The sequence below is a fragment of the Anneissia japonica genome, unplaced genomic scaffold (assembly GCF_011630105.1).
Source record: "Anneissia japonica isolate Jap-2015-1 unplaced genomic scaffold, ASM1163010v1 scaffold287926_len136070_cov111, whole genome shotgun sequence".
NCBI classification, from domain to species: Eukaryota; Metazoa; Echinodermata; class Crinoidea; order Comatulida; family Comatulidae; genus Anneissia; species Anneissia japonica.
In genome coordinates, this window is record NW_022683512.1 from 101,880 (window position 1) to 111,351 (window position 9,472).

Here is a 9,472-nt window from a genome sequence, read left to right on the forward strand (position 1 = left end):
TATATAGACACTATATCACTAAAATATGACTTCAGATAAAAAATTTACGACCTTTTTCATGTATTTCCACCGCTGATGGGGGTAATGATTTTTCCCCTTCCCCCCTCAATTTTGTTTGTTGGCCTTCACTGTCCCATTTTTCAACCAAATTTCTTTAAAAAGGTGCCAAAATGTTCAGGACAAGAAGCCACTTCATGTAAGGCCTGTACATTTGGTATTTGAATAATATCACCCTTTTTTTTTTACCCTGTATAGCCTCCTACTGTTTACATGGTTGTTATATTATTCATAAATCAATTTTTCCTTTTGTATTCCTTCAAATGTACTGACATCAGTTTCAGAAGTTTTCTTCGAAAGTCAGAGAAATTCTTTTGCAAGTGAATGTACAGTGGAATCTACAGTGAGTAGAAGCAGGGACTCGCTGGTTTCATATGAACCAATTAAAAGCCAGCAAGTTGAGCAGAGTACCCAGTCCACAAATACAGTGTAACAGCATGAATGATCTCAATAGCGCCCTCTATGATAGTGTCAGGAATGCAGTTGAAGCATTGAATAGTAACAGTAAAGAGGTAAATAGAGCATCTTTTATCTTTTTATGTTTTTTGGGGTGGAGTTGGGGAGAGGGTGGGGTAGGCTAGTGTACATTTTAAATGGTAATTTTATAGAGCATCCACATAGTTCATAGAGGGTCTAGGGTTCGAATCTTGATGGAGACACTGTTTTTTTTTTCAAAACCTTAGCACCTATGACTTGACTGGCAAGGTGTTCCTTATTCATACCAAACTGTCATCAACTTCTTTATTGTTTGCTGCATATTACACAATACCTTGAGAAAATAAATGCTCCAAATTAGAAAATGCAAAGGAGAATACCACAAATTAGGAGAATACCACAAATTGGTAGAATATTCAAATTATATTCAGAGGGTTTTGGGTTGAATCCTGATCAGGACAAAGTCAATTTTATCTTTAAAAAACTTTAACTAAGTAACAAATTGCCTAAAATTGTTCTACTACAAAAGTAATATAAACAATACTTTTATGTTGAATAAATTTTGGCATAATACTCAAAACTAATATGCAATTATTGGTAAATGATAAATGTTGGTGTTTGAAGGGTACTTTAGCAAGCGTGTGTAATATCCGGAATTTTTTCTTTTGTTACTGAGCCGATTTAAACCAAATTTTCACAAAAATGTTCATGTTAGTACTGGGCAGGTATAGGCTATGTGATGTTTTCCAAAATTGCGTCATTTATTAATAATTAATAATGAACTGATTTAAATTAGTCCCAGCCGGCACTTTTTCACGTTGTCATTTCGGAAGGATGCATACGCGTAAACAAAGTAGCTCCAGATATTCAATCTTTTTCAATGTTTTGTCACAGATATGAGCCATTATGTCTTTCTCAATATCTATATGGTGTTATTATTTTGAATCGCTATAAATTTCAATTATTAACAATTACCTCCGCAATACAATTCAGTCAATATAATATCACACACGTACAGGATACACTTATGAATGTCAACAAACAAGCACATGTGAATCCTTGACAGCAGGGAGAGAGTGTCTGACACTGCCAACAATCGATGGAAAACAAAAACAACATCATGATTTTGTATTACATTATTAATTTTAAGATCCAAACTACGCCATATTACCTGTCAACTTTCTGACATTTGATTTGTTAGGCCCATCTAATCTCAGATGTTTTAACCTACCTGGCCTAGCCTAGGCCTCTGTTTGTAATAAACCCACCACACAACATCACAAACAAGTGACACAAATCCACACCGGCCATGGATAGCCAATAACGATCATTGCCCCGATCATTTCGCAGGCATCTCATTCTAGCCCACCCAGGTAAACGTATGTTAAACGCTTTCAACACCAGTGATAGTCAAATATATATCACTATCTTCAGTGCATGTTAACTATGCAACGTTAGGCCTAACCTAGCCTATGCCTAGAATTTATAGGGCTCTTTTAAAAACCTGTACCTATTTCAATTCGACCATAATTCCAACAATGACAACTAGAGTTTGCTATGGTCTTCACGTTCTGATGAGCACAAAACCACCGTCCACCCGTCTTCCCGTCCTGTTGCGTAAGGTGCCTATTACCATCCGAGGACGGGTATGCAGCTGGTATCTTCATAAGACAAACATAAACACAAGATGCTCGAAGTATTAACCTATGTCTCATTATGAGGCTTAGGGAGTGGAGTGGTTTTTGCCGTGAGAAAAAGTTTGTTACCTTGACTGAGGAATTTAACCCAGGACCCTGGGATTGAAAGGCATGATCTTACCCGCCATCTATTCAACTCCACTTATTATTTAATATTATTAATGATAGTAATTGTAGAGTTTATTTTGGCTCCATTTGCTGTGAACAATTTATAGTTGCTAAGATTTCATGATTATGAAATGAACGGTGGTGCTGTCCAGCAAGTTGGTGGTTTCAATTTTGTCTCAGTTTGGCATTCATTTGATGATGCAGTGTTGAAAATTTGCCTTTTAAATGCCCTTCCATTTAAAGTTAAAAACCTTCTGATGAATAGAGGATTCCTCAAATACATTTAACTATATATTGACCAGCAGTGTGACTAGAGATGACATGGGCTAAAGCTCAACAACAAGTGGTCATCTCTAAATTCTGGTCAATTTTAAAAGGGGGAGAAGTCTATCACTTAGTTTAGGTTTTCATTATTTTGAATGGGAAAAGCATGGAGACTTTGTTTATTTGCATTATATAGGTCTGTCTGTTAATATTACTATGCAAATCCAAAAAAACATACTGTAGCAGTAGTAATTTTTACTTTGAGATAAAAATCCTCAAAAAATTGAAGTAAAAAGATTCAATTACATGTGGGTGCAGTATGGTGGTTATCTATTCTTTATTCTTTGTTTTCTTCTGTTAAGAATTGCTATGAAGGAGACAATTGAGGCAGATTTTATGCTACCAAATCTTCCTAGTAGCCTTCAGCAAGACAGAAGCCTTAGTGAGTCATATAGGCTTAGCGATGATGCCACAGACACACCCGGTAAGTTGATAGTAATCCACAAATTGCACTACTTCTACAGCCCATTGTGGTTGCAATGTGGCCTTACACAGTATTCCACTGATAAAACTTTATTAACTTGATAAAGTAGGTTTCGCACCCAGCCAGGCTGTAGACAAAACCTCAAAAGTAGATTCTTATTTTGAAATGAGCATTAAGGATATTCTAAATTACTATTATTATTCTTATTTTTATTTATTTTTTTTAAATAATTGTATTATATTAATTTTTCCTACTAAACAGAGTTTTTTTTTTGTCCCCAAAAGTATATTCTTATATTGAAATGAGCATTGATGATATTGTTTTGAAATTACTATATTATTTATTTTTATAATTTTTTTTTTTTTATAATTGTATTATGTTATTTTTTTTTTTTTTTCAGGAACAGATGTATTCAATTTCCAAAATTTATCATTCATTTTCGTTATTTTTAATTTGTTGAATAGTGTTTGGCAGACAAGGCCTGTATCAATAATTGTGTGAGTGCAGGATATGTGGCCTATGTGAAGATTCTCTCCACAGCCATGCAATGCATGGTGACAAATGTGGTGCCCCTCAAATTATCAACATTTGACCTCCATATATAACGGCTTCTCTCATTTACGAGTACAACCCAAATCTTCATTACTGCATCATGAAGCTTGCCATCCAAAAACCAGCATCAGTAACCAAAAAATGAAAATTGAGTTTTGAATATATTCTGATTCTTCACATCGTAAGCTTTAAAATGATGGCTCATTACTGGAACTGATTTACTTTTGCCAAAGTTATGAGTAAAAGTATTACAGCTTTTCTGTACTAAAGTATGTACAGTACAGTACTGACATATACATTGTTATTACTCAGTTTATCATACAGCGACGGTACGCTGGTTTTTGGGATGGCATCCCTCATATATTCTATTTATTGTTAATTTAAATATAATTTAAGTATTTTATGCACTGTATTTATGTCTTTCATCTAATTATTTAATTTATATCTATATAATGTGTATTCCCAACCCATGAAAACAAATTTCATGTACTGTACTTGTATATTTGTCAATAAATGGAGTGGAATCTTGGTTCTTAAAGTTAGGGTTTCAATCTCTCGCTGTGCATTTCGCTTGTGTCCTTGAATAAAGCAGTTTATCTGCACAGTTGGTTTCTTTCCACCAGAAACAACATTTAAGCATGTGGACCTGGGGGAATTAAAAGTGCTTTATATCTAAAATAAAACAAAATTGACAAATATTCTAAACTCATTATTAAAGGCAATGCAGTCATATTGATCAACACTGCACAGGGTTTCCAATCAAAAGAATATTTTGCATGCAACTTGCATTCCATTAATTGTTTGTTTATATATTTTCTGTTCATATTTTTTTTTTATTATTCATGAATGATAAACCATGCAAAAAAAAAGTAGTTTTCTTTTATATTAAAATACTAAAAATATTATAATGGCAAAACCGAGATAAAGATGTATTTAGCACACTGCACAGTAGGCCTGCAAACATTAAACACTTTTCTCTATATTTGCATCTATCTAGTTCCGAAGCAGTAAGTAAGGCCCACCTGACGATTGACCTTGATCTTGATGGTGAACCTACTCAAACTGAGGTTGAAAGAATTGAGATGTGGGATAAATCTGTGAAACAAACAAGCCAGGAAAACGTGCAAGCAGTGCGTGTAAGTTACCTTGAAGTTCTTCACTCTTGTGTTCATGTTATGTTAATTTACGAGCCAAACATAATGCATTTAAATGCTATTAAAAATGTTAATATCCTGAAGAAATTGTCCTCTCATTTGGATCTGATAGAGCGTTGTTTGTACTTGAGACATAGCCTAATACTGAAAACCCAATCATCATTACAGTACATATTTTTCGGCTTTTCCTTGTAATCAGGGTCATGTTTATTTTCATTTTGTCGGTTTTTGTATATCATTTTTATGTATGTATTTTATGACTTTACGAATAAATTCAATCAATCATCATCCTCTTCATGATTATTGTCATCATTATCACCATCATTAAATCCAGGTTCAGAGGAAAAAAAAATTGCATAATGTTGTACAACTGATTTTTCTAAGACACATAAAACTGTGGAACAATTGAGGGTGGAATTACACCCCTTTTGTGTCTGTACAACATATCAAAAAAGTATTAAACTTCGGAGTCTGGCTTTAACATACTATTAATCAGCTTTGTTTAACATCATCATTTTTAATACTAGTAATACCAGTATCATTATTATCATTATTATTTTATATAACATCATATTAGTACAGATCAGCAAATGCTTAATTAAATGGTTAGATTGATAATAATAATAATAATAATAATAATAATAATAATAATAATAATAACAATAACAATAACAATAACAATAACAATAATAATAATAATAATAATATGGTATAGATTTATATAGTGTAAATTCCAAATCAATGATCAAATGCGCTGTGCACTTTTTTGAATTATTTTTTAATAAGAAGCTCGCTATTCAACATCAATGATGAAAGACTACGACCAGCATTGGAAGAGCTGCAGTCCTGTGATGATCCAAATGGGCAACAGTTGGCTAGCGGTAAGTGTCATTTAGTCTTATAAGTGGACAGATGAAAAATTTGAAAAAGTCAACTACTGTATATAGTCATTTAAAAGGGTAGACAATGGATTCTTAGCTAGTATGTTATTTTACAAGCTAATACCCGATTCACATGTGAAGTTAAATTTAACAAAAAGTAACAAATTGTAACCGAGCGATCTCCCGAGTTATTCCTACCGAGATAAAAAGCATTCACACGCATCTGTAAGGTAATGCCAAGGTTGTGTAAAATTTATTCAGTGTTTATTCAATGAACCATTTTTTCCCCTACTGCGATATAGGTCTAACCTAGGCCTAGTTGAGAACCCCTGTCACAGATGGACTGTTGAACTCACCATCACAGTAAACATTCGAAGCAATCAATACCCTTAACAACTGCTGTACTACTACTACTAAACTAGGCAGCATAGCTTCCAACGTTTCTGTTCCAACGTTTCTGTCTCGGACTCTTGTAATACTAGTAATAGTACTAACACCATCCCGACGTTCATTTTATGTATATCTTCTTCTTCTACCATTACTAATTAACATCAATAACAAGGCTATTTCATTCATCATTGAGAAAAACTAGGCCTATCTATTTCTAGTGGATCAGAATCGTATGCAGAAGGAAGAAAATTCAAAGAACCCAGTGAAACAGTAGATTGTTGTTGTGTTGAAATTCCTGCGCATGCGCAGATCCATCCATGTTACATCTCGGAAGCTTTACCAGCCTCAGCGAGGCTGGTAAAGATTACCGAGACGTTCCGAGATTTTACAAGGATATTACACAGAGGTACTTTCACACGTGCCGTAAAATGTTACTTTTGGTTACATTTTGTTACATTTGGTAAGATTTTTGTACGTGTGAATCGGGTATTAGAGGTTTTGTTGATCACTTTACTTTAAAAAAAAATAAGGACTAGAAAGCTGGAAAAGCTTACCAAGAAAGTGGGTAAATCCAGAAACTGAAATAAAGTACATGAAGTGAATTATTCCAACTTAAGACCCCTGAGTAGCTGTGAATAATAAACTGAACTAAATCAGTCTAAAAAAATGTACTGAACAGCACTTAATTTACAAAATATAATTTATTGAACACAAAGCCTTTGTTATGCAACAAACTTTTTGAGGATGCTATTTATAATATGAAAATGTCTTAGTCTCTTTTATAGCACATAGTGGTTCAAGGATTTGCAAGTTTAAGAATCATGATGATTTCTACTTGTATGTCAATATGAAAGAAATTGTCTTCGATAGAGATTTTGGTAATACTGGAAACCAGAAGAACAATTAGAGACCGGTATGTGTACAGACCCTTTCTATTGATTTGATACTGTAGTTTTTGTTGTTGTTGTTTTTTTTTTGTTTGGTAAGCCAACCTCAGCTATGCTAGCCCCTACTGTATAGGTCACATCTAATTTCATGTAGTGTTTTCCCAGATCAGAAGCCCAGGTTTTGAACAAGAAGCTGAGCTGTTTATATAGGATCTGTGGTTCACACAAATACTGTACTCTCAGCACAATAATAAAGAAAGATTGGCTTTGATTTGGACATGTAGCATTGAACATTTGACAGGTCTTCCCTATATTGTTGTAAACCTTTTTATGAATACTGTAGATGATTCTCAATATATAAACCCACCCCCCCCCCCCCCCCCCCCATCACAGCGTATTCACAGCGTATAGCTGGATTACTACCCCCTTGTCCAAACTTCTGGGAATGCACATTATGACTTAGTGTCTAAAATAAGGCTCATCTACAAACATTCTGATGTAATTTTTCCTATTATGAATAATTTGGATAGATTCATTATCAGAATTCAGCAGCATTTAATTCAACCTACGGATACACAACAATTTTTCATTACATGGGTCTTCGAAAATTTATACACTAACCTTACATTAGCCGATACTTCAAACTCTATTTCACAGGTCTGTAACTTACTTAAATTCAATAAGGAATTCGAAACTTATCTACTGAAATTAAATTTATTAATTAATAATCATGCTTACTTTAATGTAGGAAATGATACGTTTAAACAAGTAGAAGGTATTCAAATGAGTTCTTATAGTGCACAGATTGCAAGTTCGAATTTGATTTTCTTAAAAAATTATACAAATCTTATGGACTTTAATCATAATGAACCCTACTTCAAGTTAATCCAATCCATTATTAATATCTATCCCCCTGACATTCGACTGAATTTACCTTTAACCCCTCTAATATGATATATTTGGATACCTACATATCCTTTAATTATTCTACTTCTTCATTTTAGCACTAATCAGAAACCATTCCAGAACAACACATACATTCCTAAAACCTCAAACCGTGCTCCTTCAATTTTTAAAGTGTATAATTAAAACAGAATGTAATCGCTATCTTTGACTATCCTGTATTGCCAAAGAATACATTCATATCACAAAGTTATTTAAAAAATATCGACTTAAAAATATCGGTTATACTTCCAAATTTTTCAATAAACCGTATATTCCTTACCAGTCATTTAACCATGGTATTGATATTCCTGAAAATAGACATGTTCAAGGTATTAATAGAGAAAATTTTTTCATGAAGATCAAATTTGATAAAATTTATAAAAATTGGGAAATTTTGAAAGACATAATCGATAATCATAGTCATCTTGTTAAGAACAAATATAACATAAAATATGTTAATTATAATGATAAAAAAATTAAATGTATTTGTTGTACTAGCTCCAAGCTCCACTCTAAATTAACTGATTTTATATAATGACCTATTATAATTTGTGTTTAATTTCAAATAGTAAAAAAATGTACAATGTTTAAATAATTTTGAATAAACTCTAGACTCATTAATTCATATTGTTTTTATACATGCACATATTACTTTTAGATTTATTATTATTATATTTTTTATTATTATTTATACAATTTTATCTTAAATAAAAGATAAACTAGAAGTAGGTTATAAGTTTATTTATAAACACACTCATACAACAACCTTCTAATAGCCAACACACATTCTCATTATAATCTCTTATAATACGCGATTAACAATGCATCGCACAATTAAGTTTCATTTGTATGTATGCAACATTTTTCATACCTTCTTAAACTATTCTATTATACGCACACTCGCATTATACATCATTAGGCTATATTCTATACACACACTGGCATTATACATTATTAGGCTATTCTATATACGCACACTCGCATTATACATTATTAGGCTATTCTATACCCTCACTCCACATTATACATTATTAGGCTATTCTATACACACACTCACATTATACATTATTAGGCTATTCTATACGCACACTCACATTATACATTATTAGGCTATTCTATACACACACTCACATTATACATTATTAGGCTATTCTATACGCACACTCACATTATGCATTATTAGGCTATTCTATACGCACACTCACATTATACATTATTAGGCTATTCTATACCCACACTCGAATTATACATTATTAGGCTATTCTATACGCACACTCACATTATACATTATTAGGCTATTCTATACACACACTCACATTATACATTATTAGGCTATTCTATACACACACTCACATTATACATTATTAGGCTATTCTATACGCACACTCACATTTATACATTATTAGGCTATTCTATACGCACACTCACATTATGCATTATTAGGCTATTCTATACGCACACTCGTATTATACATTATTAGGCTATTCTATACACACACTCACATTATACATTATTAGGCTATTCTATACGCACACTCACATTATGCATTATTAGGCTATTCTATACACACACTCGAATTATACATTATTAGGCTATTCTATACGCACACTCACATTAT

The 9,472-nt window shown here is 32.7% G+C and overlaps 1 long non-coding RNA gene across 6 annotated transcripts in view; it reads left to right on the forward strand.

The window, feature by feature from the left end:
- LOC117100149 overlaps nt 1–9,472 on the forward strand; it is a 37,312-nt gene that overhangs the window by 3,025 nt on the left and 24,815 nt on the right. For all 6 annotated transcript variants that reach the window (XR_004444090.1, XR_004444084.1, XR_004444088.1 and 3 more), the window contains exons 4-8: nt 336–569; nt 2,924–3,045; nt 4,595–4,733; nt 5,541–5,632; nt 6,796–6,935. This is a non-coding gene — a long non-coding RNA (uncharacterized LOC117100149). The remainder of the gene's footprint in view (nt 1–335; nt 570–2,923; nt 3,046–4,594; nt 4,734–5,540; nt 5,633–6,795; nt 6,936–9,472) is intronic.